The following is a 19951-nucleotide window of genomic DNA, read 5'->3' as shown; positions in this document are numbered from 1 at the left end:
GTGTTGAAGTGCTTTGAAAGATGCAAGCGAACTTCTGTGTTTTCCACCAACATCCTGTGATGAAACTGACCGATAACCATACAGCACTTGTATACTTGTACTCACGTATTGCTTATCTGACTAATTATTCAGTCACAAAAGTTGCTGTCAGCCAAGCAGAGCAAACCTTAAAATCCCCATTAAATGACCTTGACAAATGCAGTTTTCTTTCCTGTGTTGACTAGTTACAGGTTTATTTGAAATTACAAATATACCTGGAGAGCGCTGTCTGTTAGCATATCCATTCATCTCAATGGTAGTTGCTTGGCTGGTGCATGCTAGGGATGGGCAGATCGATACTAAAGTATTGATACTTCCGATACTTATGTGGTATCAAGAATATCGATCCTCATATAAAAATATCAATTCTGAAGTTGTTGTTTTTTTTTTTTTAAATTAGTGATCTTATTATTTAGATTACATGAATATTAATGCATCTCATAAGCTTCGAAGTGAAGGAAAAAAAAAAATTATATTAGCAAATAGTTGCATGGCACCAGAACTATTTTTTTCTTCCGCTCATCTTGACGCGCAGAAATGCTAAAATACACTAGCAGTCAGACAGTACTTACACTTTCAGTCATAGCGCTCGTTCAAAAAAGGAGCAGTGCTTTCCTGAGGTAATGACAGAAAAACGGCATTATTCACACTAAGTAATGACAAACCTAGACATAACATGTATTATAATGGGCTTGTGTGACAATTTTTACAGGTTTATTTAAATTCAGAGTTGTTGATAATGATCTGTAATCCTCGTTAATAAATGATACCCGTATGAAAACTACCCATGGATTTACTGCAGTAATATTGTGTTGACCATGACTGTAGTAACCACGACTGTAGTAACCATGTTTTTCTTTTTCTTTTTGGCAGTACGTTTTGATACAGTTAACCATGGTTTTACTACAGCATTACTGTAGAATTTCATATGGTAACTTGGTTTTGGTAATGGTAACCATATAATAATATTTATGGTTAATTTTGAGGTTTTATGTGGCTTACACTAATTTTTAAAGGGTAAACAAAGCAGCCTAATAATTTTCAAAGAATTCGTAAATATTCAATTTAAGAGGTATTGATATCGGCAAAATTGGCCTAAAAGCAGGCTACTTGCTATCAGATTGAAAATAAGTGGTATCACCCATCCCTAGTGCATGCAAGTATGCGATCAGCCATCTTTGCTTCATGGGCCTTCAGCCAATCACCTCAGCCGTAAATGTCATGTGACTGATCACTTATCACATCATATCATTCTTGCAGCAAACAGGGAAAATCACAAGTCCATTTTTTTTTTTGTTGTTAAGCGCCATCCAAAAAGAATCTATCACTGGTGTAACTTAAAGGTGCACTCAGTAATTTGTTAAAGTTTAACTCCTAACGAAATTAATTGTAATTTTGTAATATGTAGGAAATCATGAGCACTCACATTAAAATGAAGAGACCAGTCATATCAGTAACCTTATAAAAGCTGTTTTATTTTACATGGAGAGGGTCTGCATATGGGGGCTGCCATGTTAGAATCACATGACCAGCCGAATACTACTCGCTTAATCTCAGTAACCGTCCTGTTATTTGACACTTCACATGCAAGTGGACCTACAGTACTTCCTAATAAAAATTACTGTAGTTCATGCAACATCTTTTTCTTCTGTTAGGGTGTTACAAGGCATGCAGAGGTGATGCACTTGATCAAAGGGGGGATGAGTCATGTTCGTAGGTGTCATACCCTCAGTAATTGCATGCGACGGTTTTTCACAAATGTTTTTTTGTGTACAGTAACAAGTTATATTGTTTGTCAAATATCAGATTATGTACGGGATTGTTTCTTTTGAAAAAGGCTCTCAACGTTGCTATTGAGCCACATTTACAGGCTTGTGGTTATGCACCTCATTAGGGTCTGCAGGAGCTGTATCTGTTAGCATTCAATCCATCAGATGGCGCTGTGTCGTCACTGTATTGTAAATGCATCCTGTTGCACAGGAAATGGCTCATGATTTGTTGTGGCTCACAAAAGGTGAAATTCTAATCAAGAATTCATCCTGTCACTGCTCTTGTAAGTCCTTCAATGCCAGAAACTATTTTCCTAGCTTTTTCAGAACGTCACAAGTGAAGAAATGTGCCATCTTCTCGGCTTACTTCAGCTTGTGGACCCTCCCCAGTTTGCCACAACCTCTACACTCCAACAAAACTTCTAGAAGGGTCCTCTTACCCTTGTGTTAAGGACAGTAGACAAAGAGTAGTTAAGCAATGTCAAATCCTTCACCAATCTCTTGTCTGCTCATTATTTTGCCTGAGTAACTGCTTTTGCACTTTGAAGGCTATTGTTGCTCAGACTATTCAGCCTCTTCAGATGAATACACTGCTTCAGAAGTAAAGCCATAAGATGTAAACATTGTGTTAACAGGATTTAATATTGTAGTATTGTAAAAATTATTTAATGGGCACAATTCTGGCCCCCAAAAACATTTTCTTAAATTAATTTGAGCATTTAAGAAACAAGCCTATTAGATCCAAAGGTTTTTAAGATCATGAGAAATTAATTCAATCAACAGCACACTTTTGACTTGTACCACATATGATGTATTTATTGTATGTGTTAAATACCCTTAAGGCACAAGGCTATTGGATTTGAAGAGATGTCTCCATTTTAATTTAGTTGTAATTTTGTCTTTTCAGTTATCTGATATCTGCATAATGGTTTTGGGTGGTACATACAGTTGAAGTCAGAAGTTTACATACACTTAGGTTGAAGTAATTAAAACAAAATATTTATTTTTTTAACCACTCCACAGATTTAATATTAGCTTAAACTATAGTTTTGGCAAGTCGTTTAGGACATCTACTTTGTGCATGACACAAGTAATTTTTCCAACAATTGTTTACAGACAGATTGTTTCACTTTTAATTGACTATAGCATACTTCCATTGGGTCAGAAGTTTACAGACAACTGAAAGTATGTGCGAGCAAAAACCTGACTTGGTTACACCAGTTCTGTCTGGAGGAATGGACCAAAATTTCTGCAACTTATTGTGAGAAGCTTGTGGAAGGCCAACAAAAACATTTGACCCAAGTTAAAGAATTAAGGCAATGCTACCAAATACTAACAAGTGTATGTAAACTTCTGACCCACTGGGAATGTGATGAAAGAAATAAAAGCTGAAATAAATAATTCTCTACTATTATTCTGACATTTCACTTTCTCAAAATAAAGTAGTGATCCTAACTGACCTAAGACAGGGAATGTTTTCTATGATTAAATGTCAGGAATTATGAAAAACGGAGTTGAAATGTATTTGGCTAATATGTATGTAAACTTCTGACTTCAACTGTATATATTGCTTCCTTAAGTTATAGCCCTAAATGAATGCAAATGGATATGAGAAGAGAGAATATAAAAAAGCCTGCTTCATTTGCCCAATTACTTCCATGATTTGCTTTCATAATGGTGATCAAAACAGCTAGATACTTATAGGCCAGATTCAAGCGCATGGGAAAACTATTTCAAGTTTATCCACAGAGAACTACAGTGCTGTGAATGTATTTATTATATATTCCTGATTTCTTGTATTTTTCATACTATATTGTTTTAGATCTTCAAACAAGATATAACATAAAACAATGGCAACCGGAGTAAACACAAAATACAGTTTTCAAATATATATATACACACACACACACGCGCGCACACACACACTTTTTTTTTTTGATGGAAGCAAAAAGTTATCCAACACCTATATCACCCATGTGAAAAACTAACTCCCCCCTTAAACTTAATGGCTGGTTGTGCCACCTTTTAGCAGCAACAACTGCAACCAAACGCTTCCGATAACTGGAGATCAGCCTTTCACAATGCTGTGGTGGAATTTTGGCCCACTCTTCTTTAGTTCAGCCACATTGGAGGGTTTTCAAACATGAACTGCCCATTTAAGATCCTGCCACAGCATCTCAATCAGGTTCAAGTCAGGACTTTGACTAGGCCACTCAAATTTAAATTTTGCTTCTTTTGAGCCATTCAGGGTGGACTTGCGTGCTTTTGTATCATTATCTTGCTGCATAATCCAGTTGCTTTTGAGCTTCAACTCATGGACTGATGACTGGAGATTCTCCTTGAGGATTTTCTAGTAGAGAGCAGAATTAATGTTTCCCTCAGTTATTGCAAGTCGCCCTGGCCCTGAAGCAGCAAAGCATCCCCACACCATCACACTACCACCACCACCATGCTTGGCCATAAGTATGATGTTGTTTTTGTGGAATTCTGTGTTTTATTTATGCCAGATGTAACGGGACCACTGTCTTCCAAACAGTTCCACTTTCGACGACTCAGTCCACAGAACATTCTCCCAAAAGTTTTGAGGATCATCAAGGTGTTTTGGCAAAATTCAGATGATCCTTGGTGTTCTTCTGGGTTAGCAGTGGTTTTTGCTTGTCAATCTTCCATGGATGCCATTTTTGGCCAGTGTCTTTCTGATAGTGGAGTCATGAACAGTGACCTTTTATTGATGTGAAAGGGGCCTGCAGTTCCTTGAAAGTTGTCCTTGGCTTTTTTGTGACTTCCTGGATGAGTCGTCACTGTGCTCTTGGAGGAATTTTGGAAGGTCGGCCACTTCTGGGAAGGTTCACTACTGTGCCAGGTTTTTTCCATTTGGAGATAATGGCTCTCACTGTGGTTCTTTGGAGGCCTAGAGCCTTGGAAATAGCTATGTAACCCTTCCCAGACTGATGTATTTCTATCACCGTTTTCCTCATTTTGGGAATTTCTTTCGACCTTGGCATAGTATGCTACTGGGTGAGACCTTTTAGCCAACTTCATGCTGCTGAAAAAGTTCTACTGGGTGTTGATTTGATTGAACAGTGCTGGCAGTAATCAGGCCTGGGTGTGTCTTGTCCAACTGAACGCCACTGTGAATGCAATTTCATAGATTTGGGGATTTAGTAACCAAGGGAGCAAATACTTTTCCACACAGGTCCAGTTGGTATTGGATAAACTTATTTGCTTCAATAAATTTATTTAAACTGTATTTTGTTTACTCAGATTGCCTTTGTTTTATGTAAGATTTTTGTTGTTGAAGATAAACATCATAAAGGTAGGGCTACAAAACATTAGATCTCTTTCTACCAAAGCACTAATTGTAAATTAAATTACAGAGATATTCCATTTCTCTAATTTAATGAACAATTTCAGTCAGGATTTAGGCCCCATCACAGTACATAGACTGCACTTAGAGTTAAAAATGACTTGCTCTTATCATCTGATCACGGCTGCTTTTCTCTTCTAGTGCTTTTAGATCTAAGTGCTATCTTCGACACGATAGATCACGACATTCTCTTGAATAGGCTGGAGAATTATGTTGGCATTAGTGGACTTGCATTAACATGGTTTAGGTCTTATTTATCAGACCGCTACCACTTTGTGTAAATGAGGAATTGTCAAATCAAACAAAAGTATGGAGTGCCACAGGGATCAGTTTTAGGGCCTCTGCTTTTCTCCTTATACATGCTTCCCCTGGGAGATATTATCAGGAATCATGGAATAAGTTTCCACTTATGCCGATGATACCCAACATTATTTTTCTTCTAAACCCAATGAAACTTCACAATTCTCCAAATTAGCAGAGTGCATCAATTAAATCAAAGACTGGATGGCTAGGAATTTCCTTCTACTCAATTCCGATAAAACAAAGTTTTATTTATTTAACCAGGAAAGGTTCTTGAGATTACAAATCTTTTTCAAGAGCATCCTGGCCAAGATAGGCAGCAGTAAGTCATTTCACATTTACAAACAGACAACATAAGTCAGAAAATGCAATCAAAAACCTAACAATACTAGTTAAAAACATTGACAGGACAAAGAATCAGTCTCCAAAGCTTTCAATGACTTAAACACTTAGTGGGACAAGTTTTAAAATTTTTAGGCTACCTTGTAAGGTACTAATTATTGTTGCAAGTGCTACAGGAAGTGTGGAGTGACATGTTAGCTGAGTATCTGGACAAACTGACAGCTAGAATGTCAAGGATCTGCAAAGCTGTCATTGCTGCACGTGGAGGATTTTTTGATAAGAAATCTTTGAAGTAGTTTAAGAAGTTCTGAACATTTTTTTCAAATTGTAATAGTAATTTTTCACGTTATTAAAGTCCTGACTATACATTGATCAGTTGAATGCCACTGATGAATAAAAGTACCAATTTCTTTCCATAAGAGCAAAATCTGTACATTATTCCAAACTTTGTGTGTAAAATTTATATATATATATATATATATATATATATATATATATATATATATATATATATATATATATATATTTATTAATTAGCTTTTTTTTTTGTTTTTGATGGTCTTGACAAAGTCACAACGTTTGGTTCCAGTACCAATGTATTATTTACCTGTCCCTGGTCAGAAATGACCCTAAGACAATAGGAGGGCTAGATGGTGAATTGCAGCAGTTGTATCCGAAAGGGTCTAAGTGAAAGGTGGCTTTAGAATTTGGCTAAAACAAGATATTTTAGGAGGCAGCATAGAGAGCAACAGTCTGGTTCTGGAAGTAAAAATCCCATTCTTTTTTTGCTTTAGGGGAATTGATTATTAACGATAACATAAACCTTTAAAGACAGACCTAATGTGAGCATCGAGGCTGTTAATCTATGGTATATGCTTCTGTTCGTGTTATTTCAACTTTAATAGCAGAATTCTTTATGAAATACACTAGCTATGATCCGGCAAAGAATGATCCACCAGAGAATCACGGCCAACAAAGCTTTCCAAAAGAGCTCCTCAGCGACCGCCCACTCTCATGGTGCACTGTGAATGATGCAATCGAGTCGGTTTTCCTACAATATCAAACTACTTGTGTATTTTATATACAGTATATCCGAATATTTTGCAATAAACATTAAATTTATTGATTCTACACGATAATAATAAAAGATGTTTAGCAATTGTCTTTGTCCGATTTTTCAAATACTTGTTTTTTTTTTTTTTGCTTAAAATCCAAGTTATGTTGTGAATTTAAATGTTGCTAGTTTGGTTCATGGCGTAGAACTCATGATTTTTTTTTATTTTTAAATCCCTATGGAAAAAAGAATGGAAAATATACTTCTGGAGCCAAGAAGGCTGTAAAATTACAGTGCCACCATTTCAGTGACTGCTACCTGGTGTGGGCTGGCCAAGCACTTATCGCCGTTAGATGTACAAAGGCCCTTGACGGGCAATAATAGAGGAAGCACTGAAGCGATATGCAATAAAAATGTGTCTTGTGTCCCAAGGTCATAAAGGCATGATGGGCTATATAAAACTTCTCCTTGGTAACTGTTTCTCGCTCGGACAAGTTTGACAGAACTTCTCATTGGATTGAATCAGAGATATCCATGAATGGCACAATTTTCAATAAAATGTGCTTACAAGCAGGTAAATATTGATTTTAAATTGTTCTGATGTTGGCTGGAATGATGTGACATTGCAAAGTTTTTCTTTTGAAGAAATGGTTAAATTATACATTAAATTGGTGAATCAGAATTAAGGCAAACTGAATTTACTGACAAGAGAAAAGCCTCATTGAATAATGATTAAAACATAACGTTAGTATAAGTAAACATAACTGTTTCTAGAACATGTGACTCTGAACTCTTTAGTTACTATCGCCTATACTATATGGTCCGAATCCATATGTACATTAACGTTAAGTTATTAACAAATTTATCTTGAAGCAAATGTAGGTGTCTTTACTGATGTAAGACATGTTCATTTGGATTTGAAGGCTGACACATAGTTTAATCTACAGCATGCACTTCTTCTAAAAATGTATTTATTTTGAATAGGGGAAAAAAAAACAGCATGCATCTTTGGGTTTGTGTCAAAATTTAGTTACAATCTATTTAAACACACAGAACGTCCTTAGACTTGCATTATAATGGAGCAAAAACTTGTTTGATAAGCTTGCTAAGGAAGCATTGATCAGAAACATTATTAAGGTGGGACTTAGTGGGCCAGTTTTTCTCATTCTGGTCCATATTTATCAAAGTGAATCTTTGAAAGGATAATCATCACTTTATTAATATCATATTGCTCTGAATCTCACATGAATGGTGCATTCATTTGGTTTCTAATATCATGTTCTTCTATTAGGATCATCTGGCATTTGGAATTCTTCATGAGTAGGCCTAGTCAATTTTAATAAAGTAATCTAACTAACAATCCTTTTGTCCCAAAGTGTGAATGCTCTATCCGTGGATGATGCGTCAGAAGGTCGGATGGGGAACATGCAAGGATTTGCGATAGTGACGCTCCGCCATGTGACAAAGTTGAGAGCATATTTATTTTTTTTTTTTTTTAAATAGTTGAAAGCATTTTGACTTTTGCTGCAATGCTCTCTGACGTAGGTATGCATTGTCCAATGAGAATCTCATAAAGGCGGGACTAGTTGCGCTGTGAAATAAAAAAAAAAAAAACATGGCGGGAAAACTCACTTGTGGTGTGTTCATTCGCAGTTCTTTATTTTTCTCTGCCAGGCTAAAAAGATAGTAATAGATTGCAACAGTCTTCTACGGAAGTACAAATCCTATTAATTTTTTTCCGTAGATGAACAGATTTTCAGCAATAACTTAACCTTTAAAGACTGACCTGCCATGAGCTCCGAGGTTGTTCATCGATGGTGTAATGCTTCTGTTGAAGCAATCAGTTCACATTATTTCAATTTCTTTGTTTAAAAATTGTTTGATAGTGAAATTCATGGTAAACAACTACATTACCCATGGCACAGCAGGGAATTCACAAATGACAACAAAGCACCATTAAAGCAGGCAAGGCTTGAGTACTATGTTCCAAGTCTTCTTAAGCCATATGCAAGCTTTGCGGTAGTTACGGACCAAAATCTAAGCTGTTATTCTCTGATCTTTCCCTCAACCAGAGCTCTCGGAGCAAATCTCCATCCTCTATAAATGGAACAGAGCATCTTGGATATTCTGCATAATATCTCTTCTTTTCATGGAAGAAAGAAAATAATGCAGGTTCAGAATGACATGAGGGTGAATAAATGATGATATTTTTTTTTTTTGGTGAACTATTCCTTTGACCAGTCAAGCAACCTATGTTTCAGTTCTTTAATTTAATTTATATTTTTTTCACACATTATACATTTGCACATATACAGTGAAATTCTTTTTTTCACATATCCCAGCCAAGCTGGGGTCAGAGTGCAGGGTCAGCCATGATACAGCACCCCTAGAGCAGATAGGGTCAAGGGCCTTGCTCAAGGGCCCAACAGTGGCATCTTGGCAGTGCTAGGGCTTGAACCCACAACCTTCTGATCAGTAACCCAGAGCCTTAACCACTGAGCCACCACTGCGAAGTAGAGAGGTGTCAGCTGACTTAAATATTGATCTGATTCTCTCCCATAGTCATAGAACTGGGGGAGACGGGGGAGACACGTCATTTATTATTACTGGATGAGGATTTTTAAAAAGGCGGATTTTAGTCACAGGTATGAATCCTTGCAATTATCAGTTTTTATTAAAAATAACTATCCAATTTAAAATGTCTCCAAATGGATATAAAGTGTTCTTAGAATTCAATGCGTATGAATGGAAGATTCGGTTTTGAAGTGGCTGACAATGTGCAATTTCGGTCTGTAGGTCTGTTACCCACACACAACTTTTGTATGAATTTAGAAAACAAGAAATACATCACATGAGTCATATGTGGCGTCAGTGAATATGTTAAAGGCCTCAACATCAGTTGTTTTTCATGGTGAGAAAGGCCTTTCTGATGAGCAGGTAAGAATGGTACAATTCTTAAATGCTTTTTCTGAATGTTTGATAAGACATATACTAAATGTTTGATATGATACAGTATATAAATATTTAAGAGTATTCAATGAATATATTTTTTATTTATCTGTGCATTCATTTGAACTGTTATTATGCACTGTGCAATGAAACATTACAACCGTCCCTCCCACACCACCCATGGATTACCAACTACATTTTCTAAAATGTTCTGTTTAGGAAAACTGTATTAAAACAGCCTTTTATAATAATAATAATAATAATTAATAATAATGATTATTGTTATTTGTTTTATAATATTTAAATATTGTGTATGAATTAATATTTTTATAATATGTGTTTCACTGCAGCGGGTGATATGAACATGATTGATAATTTGCTGTGTGATATGGATGTTAAATTAAAAATTTAAAAAATGGTTTGGTAACACTTTACAATAAGGTTCCATTTGTTAACATTAACAACATTAGTTAACATTAACCAAAATTAATAAATGCTGTCAAATTATTGTTCATTGTTAGTTCATGTTAATTTCAACATATGCAACTTTTGATTTTAAAAATGTATATGTTAACATTAGTTAATTCACTATGAACTAACAGGAACTAACAATGAACAATTGTATTTTTATTAACTAACATTAGCAATGATGAATAATCGCTGTAAAAAACATATTGATCATTGTTAGTTCATGATACCTAATGCATTTACAAATGTTAACTAATGGAATCTTGTTGTAAAGTGTTACCAATGTTTTGTGTAGCTAACATACAATTTCAAACCACAAGAAAAAATTTGGGGAGGTGTTTTAATGGCATACTTTTTCAGAAGGCAAAATATAGCATTTGAGATCACGCATGAGCAAACCTAAAAATTCTACCTTCCTGAGTTATGATACTGTTTCTATTTGTTTATTGTGAAAAGGGACAGTGCTATTTAAACACTGAGCCTAAATTACAGATTGCTTAAAACATAAGATGGTTTTGCTGATGGAAATACTTTTAAATTACAAAAAATGCTGAGAAAACAAATCTGGATTTTCACTTAATTCAGGAAAAAAAAGGCTTTCACAGCAAAAAGCAGCTAAGACATTTTGACCACACAGGTATATTTACAGAATGAATCAGATGGATAGTGACAGTCCTCATAGTCAGCACTTGATATACGTTGCCCACTTGCATTCAATAGTTGGACCGAACTAGATTAGATGCATTCTCTGAGCTAAAGGAGCAATCTCCATCTAGACCTTTTCTAAACAAAAAGAGAAATGCATTTGCACATAGGTTTTATCTTATGTTTACCACCTACTGTATTCTTTCCTCCTGCTAAGTCATGGATGCTTTGCCTTTTCCAGTGTGAATATTACACAACGATGTGTGACTGAATACAATTGTTTTACGAAGAAAACCATGAAGATTATGCCATGCGGAACACAGATGAATGCCTCTTCATGTCAAAAATTTATATAATGCATAATGCCTGTAGGATTATATCTGACACTCTGTTTGTGCTGATCTCATTTTATTTGCTGCTACTTATCTAATACATACAAATATAAACAACATGACTGGGAGGGATCATGTTTATAAGGCGTTTAAGCAGCATTGAAGTTCTTAATTACTTGAGCAGGCCCTGTCCTATAATTTGACACATGGCAATCCATGGTTGCAAAGTACTTTGTTAAATGACACAAAAACAATTTGAATTCATCACACAAGTAGTCTTTTTTTGGATATCAAAACAGGCTTTAAAAAAAAAACACTTAGTTTGAAGGACTGTAACGTTCATTAACACCCTTTCTCAGTCATAAATACAGGACATTATACTGTCAAATTTTCATGATATATTTGCAATTCATTTGCTGCTGATCGTGAATATAGCTATAATTGTAATGTGCTGTTTATTTTGACATTAGGCTAAGTTTCCTAAAGAGTATCATTAGATGAGTTTCGTGACCTTTTAATGCTGTTTCATCTGATTTGTTTGCATCCAAAAATGCTGTTAAAAAATATTGACATTTTTCATTAATGTTTTAGAAAAAATATTGTAAATATTTTTTTAAATATTGCCTTTTACGATGCGTTGCTATATTTCTGTGAAAATTATTATTTTGTTCATTTGGTCAAAAGCAGTATAGAGAACAGGCCAGGATTTGTACTGTATTTTACTTCTTGCATTACATATTTTGAAATGAACTTGGCAACAGTGGTTATTTGGTTGACATGATGGTTTCTCTGAAAAAAATAAATCTGCCTTTTTAAGCCATAACAAATACATTAATATCGATATATACAGTATATTTAATATCGTCAAAAGACTGAAAAATATTTAGATATATATATATGACCCAGCCCATTTGTGTCACTTGTAGAAAAACTTAACACTGTTGAAACATTATGTGGTATATTGTTAGAGATGTGTATAGCAAAATCTGTATACAAATACTTGATCTATACCCAAGTAAATGTTTTGCATATTTGTTCTTTACTTGAGTATAAATATTTCTAACAACATTTTGAAGAGAAAATGTATTATTATAATCCGATAATGTTTTTTTTTTTTAAAACCCTTTTGCTATATTTACAACTAAACAAAGCAAAAAATAACACTGCTTTAAATGTAAACTGCATTTTAATTCTTTTGAATCGTTAAAATCGGTTTGAAAAGTCGTCTGAACAGTTAATTTAGCAAACCAGTTCTCAAAACTAAATCGCCCGGATTCTCAGACATGTGTTGTGTCTCTACCCCAGAACCTAAAGAGAAGAGACAGTTCAAGTACGTTTTTTTTGTTTTTGTGTGTGTGTGTGTGTGTGTGTGTGTGTTTGGCTATAAATTAACTTGACACATTTTTGGCTTAAACATTAAGAACGTTATGAAGTTAAGTGCCTTATTTTGTTTAAGTCTTCCGCCTTTCCTGGACAATTGTTCCTATGTGTAGTATTTCAGGTCGTAAGTAACTAAAATGTGGTTACCATTTAACCTACATTTAACTTTATTTAACTAAAATTTAACTTCATTACGCGTATGAATCAACAATGACCAGTTGTTTATGCCATTACTTGTACTGTTGATATAAGTACATTTAATATTAATTACTTTAAATATACTTAAATATTTTTCTCATTAGCTTCTTTAACGTGTACTTAAGTGAATTTCCATAAAGGTATCTTTTACATAAGCGACTGGGTACTTCATACAACACTCTGGATTGATTTAAATTTTTCCAGCTCTTATGTAATGTCTGTTATTTCCTTCAGAGAAGATTCACATCAATACCAACAAACCCAAGAGTATTTATGCTCCATCTGTATGTTTGTAGGGATTACACAATATCCTTAATTACATGGTTATTAAACATGTATGGTAGAGAGAAGTCTTTTGATGGTTGTTGGAACAGGAAAGGATTTAAGGATACAGGATTTAACACTGGATTTTTAAGTTTCTTAAAAGTGTCATGAAACCCCCCTAGTCCCGTACCAATCGTTCACCCTTCAGATTAAAAAAAAAAAAAAATGTGTGTGGGAGGGGGTGAAAATAGCTATAGAGATGGCTGAACATCAAAATGTGAGAGGAAATAACAGTTTTGGGCACTTTGCTGTATATCAATCATGGGACAAAAGTATGAACATATAAAGAGTGAAGATGATGGAACAAATATTCAAAGATTAAAATATTTTGTTCAAACTTTTGAGAATTAAGTGAAAGCAGATATTGCCACCAAAACCAGGACTGCTTATAGAGACCTAATGTAAATTAATTGGTATTTATTCTTACAAGAGTCTTTCAAGTTGAATACAAGTTCAACTCTTTTGACAATGTTTGTGGCATAATGTTGATTACCACAGAAAATAATTTTAACTCCTCCCTCTTTTTCTAAAGATAGAAATCACGCTCAGTAAGCGACACATATAAAAGTAAATGTGTCCAATACACATAACCTTAAATGCACACAGTTTCAAAAGTAAAGCCGTAATACTTAAAGATAGTACATGTTAACATGACTCTAGTGTGATCAAATTGCTTACTAACCTTGTCTGTGTAAAGTTATCCAGTATTTCAACTTCAGTCTTGGCAAAGTTACAGGCTTAATGTTACACCCGCAGCGCCTGCCATCTCCCCCGAACACCGCCAGAGGTCGCCATCACCTGAGTTTTAACATTTCACGAACTACATTTCCCATAATCCTCCAGTCAGACTGATTACTGTTCCACCTGTGTCACATTTAACCCGGTCTATTTAAGTTCCCAGTTTCCACACATTCAAGGCGAAGTCTTGTTTACAATTCTGAGCGTTATTACTATCATTGATTACCCTGTGTTTGACTCCTGCCTGTTCTCCGAATTCCCCATTGTGTGTGTTTTGGATTTACTGCCTGTTTATTGAATTACCCCTCTGCCTATCGGACTTACTTTGTTTGCCTTTCTGGACTGCCTATCTGTGTACCGATCCCTTGCCTGCCTTTGCTTTTGCTCTTTGTTTTGTTACTTTTTACTATTTATTTGCCTTATTAAACTACACATTAAAACTACTGCCCCGGCATCTTTGCTACACTTCAATTCCGGTAACTTTTGCACAATGTGAAGAAAACCAAAAAGAGAGTAGACGTGACCTGAGAGTTTGACCTGTGAATGCAGATATGCTAACTAGATTGCATTTGGATTACACTGATATCCGATCCAACTAACTCGGAATCAGGAAAAGCAGATCAGAACACATTTACACTTGTCTTGATGTGGACAACATCGAGATACAGGTTGCATTTTAATGTCATAAATGGGGCCATTGTTTTCAATGATGTGCAACCTGTACATATCTGTTAAAGCTACACTACGTAAGATTTCTTTGTTAGAAATGAAGAGAAAATTTCATTTAATGAGCAAGTACACCAACAATCAGTCTTCCAAACCATGTTTTTGCCTTACCCCGATTCACTATGGTAAGCCTATAATAATGGTTTATATTTTAGAGCTGTCGGGATGGATTTGGCGGGAAATTGCATGCTTCCATCATTTGTCCATGTATGTTAACATCATGTACGTAAAGAAAATAAGATCCGGTTTCTACAGCGCATGTACTATGTGTGTGCTGAATGGCATGGTAGTAGTTTGTAGCTGAAAGCTTGTAGCCACAACAAATGAGCGACATTGATCATGGATCATTCAAAAAGGAAACCTCGAATCGCAAAGAGTCTGCAAGCAAAAATGGAAACGCATAACAAAACAAGAAACAACATCGGATTGGCTTTTTAGAGGTGGCAAGATCTCCGAGATCTTAAAGGATTTAAAACCGACCTAGAGATGGAGTTTTTATTGCTGGACAGGTAAGATATTTTATTGGACCGATAGTGAGCCAGGTAACTCTCTTAGCGCAGTAGTTCATTAAACGGCATTAGCCACTCTAATGGGGCATGGACTGTGGTACTGCTGTGCTTTTCATTTTCGAGGAAGGACTACTAACTTATGCTGGTGACAATGCCAATCTCTAAACTAGTTACTACCTTGGTATATTTGCCTTCTACCTAAGTTATAATAGTTTCCACCATTTGATTTTATCCGATATGACTAGCAATCGTTATGTCTAATGTCTTTATTTATTTATGTCTAATAACTTTTGTAACGTTATTTATTTTAAAACAATTGTTTTCAATAAGTCAAAACAACAGTGGAAGATATGCTTACCTGCTCATAAGACATATTTACATATTTGGATATCCGTCTTTCTCTTTCTTTTGTTATTTTATGAGGGGAGGGGGCGAGTTTTAGTGACAATCGTTCTGATAAGATGATCACCTGTAAACGTGGTTACTCCTTAGACCATCAGATTCATCTGCGCAGAAAAGCAGAGTTGAAGCCCAACTCACAGAATTACCAAAACAATGTTCCTCCACAAGCAACTCGCAGTTTTATGTTTCAAGTGCTAGGGGGCCAAAAGTTACTTGGGCTATGTTCAGACTGCCACTAAAAATCAGATTTTTTGCATATCCAGATTGTAATCAGATGAGTTTTGATATTCTGGACAGCAAAAAAACCACATGAAATCAGATTTTTCTAAATCCGATTCAAACCACATCGGGAGGTGGTTTGAAATGTGATTTAAATCAGATTTTTTCAGATGTGTCTCAGTCTGGACACTCTGGCTGCTCAAGTCGGATTTCAAATAGTCTTTGGCGTCACTCTTAACACGACACACAATGATGACGTCAAAAATCGGTGATGGAAATACCGGAAGTATTCATAAGTCGGCCGTGACTGCAGCACGGAACATCACAATATTTACCAGTCTCCTCCGTCGCTGAGTTTTTCTTGTGTGACAGAGGAGTTCTGCACCGCGACTGGACAGGGCGCTTATTTGGAGAGCGAGATGATGCACCTCCATTTTTCCCGCATCTGTTTTGAAAGCATCGTCACGTGGGTACGCCTACGTCATTACCAAAGCAACCCATGCAGATAGGTTGGTTATGTCTGAATGCGCAAATCTGATTTGATCACTTGCAAATAATAGTGTGGACAGTCTGCCTGAAAAGATCTGATTTGTGAAAAAATCAGATTTGCCTGCTGTCTGAACATAGCCATAGTGTAGCTTGAACATTTTGAGGTTTCATGACCCTTTAAGAAAATGTAAGTGGTGCTTGCCCTTGCGAAACTCAACACCATGACCAAAGGTGTTCTGAGTAATGATTAGATGTTCTGAGTGGTGATCAGATGCTGGGCAATTGCTAGGGTGTCCTGGGTGGTTGCTTGGGCATTACTAAGCAGTTGCTTGCTGGCCCAAAGTCAAAAGAGCCCACCCCCACATGTCTATAATGTTGTGGTCCCCAAAAATATGGCTTGGGTCCCTTCTTCACTGTAAATCTATGGGATTTTTTTTTTTTTAAGTCTGGTCTCTTAGAAAAGTAGAGACCACACCTCTCCTTATCAAGCCATGTGATTTGAGGTATGATTAATGTCCGTAGCACAAACAATGCATGAGTTACACACCAAAGCGTAATTCTTAGAGATAGGGTTTATTCAAATATCTTGTTACTATGAGCAATAATAATGATGCTTGCCTTAGCAAACAAATGTGACAAATGGTTTAAAAGTATAAAAATATCAAGTACACCTTTTCAAGTGGGTGTTTCAAGACAGAAATGACCTCATCATCATTCTCTATGACTATCACATCTGCACAATTGACACTTTAAAAACAAATTCAGATCCATGTTCCTCACCCGTTTAAACAAGGACCGACTGCTCTACTGCAAAAAGGTAACCTAGCAACAGTTTTGATGCTGGATTAATGTTCTACAACAAATCCCAGGATGCTGGCTGAGATGTACAAAGGGCATTGAAACAAAGTTCTTGATGGGGTACAAGGAGGAAGCAGGAGATGGCGAAAATCAACTCAAAAAGGTCAATTATTTGTATAAACAACACAAAACTCGCTTTTCAGCCGAGTGTCAGAACACGCTCTCTCTGTGCGTGCGTAGGTCGCTCTCTCACTGGCGTCTGGCTCGCTCTTAAAGCCCGTCTCCACTCTCACTGCAATGAAAAACAGCTGTTAGAGACAATCATTGTCAGGTGATGATCCTTACCGTTCTCATCTCCTGATCTCGCTGTCACTCCACAAGCCTGCGCTCAACCACACCCCTACCACCACAGGCATCTACTCAAATCTTGACATCCAGGTCTGAATTTTACGCAGGGTTTATGCTGACAATCAACATGTGGGACAGCATTATATAATGAAACCTTATAATGAAAATACATTTCACAAGGCTTTCTTTTGCCAGTTTTAGGTCATTTTCATGTTTATTAATGATCTAACCTCTTTCATCCATTCTGTGAGTGTTAAAAAACAAAGAATACATGTGAATGGAAGAAATAGTAGCGCTGAAAATGGCAGCTGTAGGAATGGAAGGCCTGCCTTACAATTAAAAGAGCCAATCACCTTATTGACAGTTTATCGAATGTGCATGCGCATTAGCTAGAACAGCTTGTTAAAATGTGTTTTTAGTGTGATCTGAGCTGAAGAAGCGCAATGTATGATACTTTTGTGGTAAGATTTTACTGCTGATTTGAAACGTGATTTGAACTTAATATTGACCAACATATTTCTGTTTTTCCACTTTAAAGTAGATAGGAACTGTATTTCGAACATGGCCGCAAAGTGACCTGACTTGCACTAAAGGGACTTTGGTTAAAATCATTTGTAGGCATCACTAACATAAGGACTGCCTGATTTTAAGTAATGATGATTTTAAATAATTTTATGTTGATCAAACTCTCAGATAATAATAACGCACTCATGGAGTGTTGTATTTCACAAAACCAGTCAGCTACTGGACGTGTCCAGGGGCCTCATGTATAAAACTTTGCGTAGATTTCATCCTGATAGTATGCGTACACACAAAAGTCAGATTTTGCATATGCACAAAAGTTTTCGGTGTTTTAAAACCGTACAAACATCAGAACCTGTGCACAGTTCATTTTATAAATCCCAGTTAGCAGAAGAATGAGCGTACATGCACATGCTTTATTCTTTACTGTCTCCTCCCAAAATAACCATATATGGAGCATACAACGCCTGTTTTTACTATGTATAACCTCATCTGCATATAAATACGATATGCATTTCGCCATCCAGACACGTGATACTACCACATTTAAAGTCGGCATTAAATCAAAATTTACCCTATTTATTTTATTAATACATGTAACTGGTTTTCTTGTGAAAGATTCATTCATATATATTTGCTATTTTATAAAAAAAAATTGACCTCGTAATCTTACGGTGATATGACTCTGTAAGGCTGCGCATTAGTTAAGTCAAGTTTTTAGTCAGTTTTAACCACGCCCCTTCAAGAGCCTGTCATGTAAACAAACCTGCCGTTAAAGCACCTAATGCAGAAAAATCCTGTTTTCTACCCCAAACTACCTTGGTTACGGACCCGCTGGCTTGGATTTACATTTAAAAGGAGGAATAACTGCAAATTCGTGGTTGAGTTTGAGACATTTCATGCCTGAATGCTTTCAGAGGTGATCAGTTCTGAACACAATGTGAGTCGGATGAATCTGGAGTTTATTCATATTTTTTAATACAGGCACCTTGGGATGTACAGCACGAGTAAGTGTTCTTTTTTCCACTTTAGTATATCGTAATTCAAAACCTTGAAATATTGTAATATTTTTCTTGCTTTATTCTCATTCATCTGCATTTGGCTCCAGCCTCATGGTAAGCAAAGACCACAATGTGCTGCATGTGTTTGTGGGCTGGTTATGGATAAATGTTGTCAGTTAGATCATCGTTCGGTTTCTAAGTCAGTGGGGCATGGTGGAAAGTTTGTGTGAGTGTCTGTGTGTAGACTGCAAACTCACATTTAGGTCAGCCTTCATTCCAGCATGCAATGCCCACTTTCCACAATCCAATCAGCAACCGATGGATAAAATCAAGTCCCCGTCCTACATTTTTTTTCTTGTTTGATAAGCCGCTTTACTCGGAAATATGTCACAATAAGGTAGAAAGTACGGTCGCAATTTCCATTTACATGCTGACTTTACGAGAAACTTGGAACAAAGGAGGTGATACAGTCTGTAAATGCTTCATCTGCCCACTAGATGTGCTAAAATAATTTCTTAATCTTTGTCTTGTTTCAGAGTTGAATATCAAGACATTCCTTAAGTAAGATCAATTTACTTGATAAACATTATTTTATAAGGTATTGTTTTCATAATATATATCTTGAATATAGGCTAGCTGCATTATTTGCACCCCCTTAGCAACCCCCGTATTCACTTTAGTTGTAAGTGTCTCATTGTAACCTTAAGAAGGGAATGAGTCAAAATATATTTTTTTTAAGGTAATCAAGATTATGCCACAAATGCTGTCGACTGAGTTTAACTTCTATTGAACCTGGAATATTCCTTGAATTGGTCACCATCTTGCACACAGTTTAAGGAATAGTTCACCAAAACTTGAAAATCCCTACCAAACCTGTATGACTTTCTATCTTCTGTGGAACACAAAAGGAGGTTTGCTCTATTCCATACAACAAAGACAAGTCTGAATGTGTGGGAATGAAATTTGAGAGCTACAGTAGAGGGGAAGATTTTTACCAAATAAGTTTATATTTCAATGTGTTTCTCAGACAAA

The 19951-nt window shown here is 36.0% G+C and overlaps 1 protein-coding gene across 3 annotated transcripts in view; it reads right to left on the bottom strand.

Annotated features, from left to right (window-relative positions):
• The window catches only part of LOC127412406 (prosaposin-like), a 245168-nt gene that overhangs the window by 86917 nt on the left and 138300 nt on the right, over positions 1-19951 (bottom strand). The window lies entirely within an intron of this gene.

The sequence above is a fragment of the Myxocyprinus asiaticus genome, chromosome 21 (genome assembly GCF_019703515.2).
Source record: "Myxocyprinus asiaticus isolate MX2 ecotype Aquarium Trade chromosome 21, UBuf_Myxa_2, whole genome shotgun sequence".
Lineage (NCBI taxonomy): Eukaryota > Metazoa > Chordata > Actinopteri > Cypriniformes > Catostomidae > Myxocyprinus > Myxocyprinus asiaticus.
The sequence above is the reverse complement of the archived record's forward strand: the minus strand, read 5'-3'. Positions and strand labels throughout refer to the sequence as shown.